Source organism: Brassica oleracea, unplaced genomic scaffold, assembly GCF_000695525.1.
Source record: "Brassica oleracea var. oleracea cultivar TO1000 unplaced genomic scaffold, BOL UnpScaffold01156, whole genome shotgun sequence".
Lineage (NCBI taxonomy): Eukaryota > Viridiplantae > Streptophyta > Magnoliopsida > Brassicales > Brassicaceae > Brassica > Brassica oleracea.
Window position 1 is genome coordinate 22,936 of NW_013617714.1, and position 269 is coordinate 23,204.

The window sequence follows — 269 nt, forward strand, 5'->3', positions numbered from 1 at the left end:
ATTCCGGCGAAAAGCATGATAAAGGTACTTGAACTCAACCTCTGTATAAGCGTGTGCGCATTCTCTAAACTTGAATGCACAAGTATCTTTGTTGTTATGGACGTGGGTTTTAACATTCTGAGACAAATGCCATATACAATACCCATGTTCGGCCTCAGGGAACACTAGACGTACTGACTTGATCACGCTTTTGTTTCTATCTGAAAGAAATACCAATCCCGAGACATCGGATATCACTGATTTCAACTGTTCCATAAACCATATCCAGC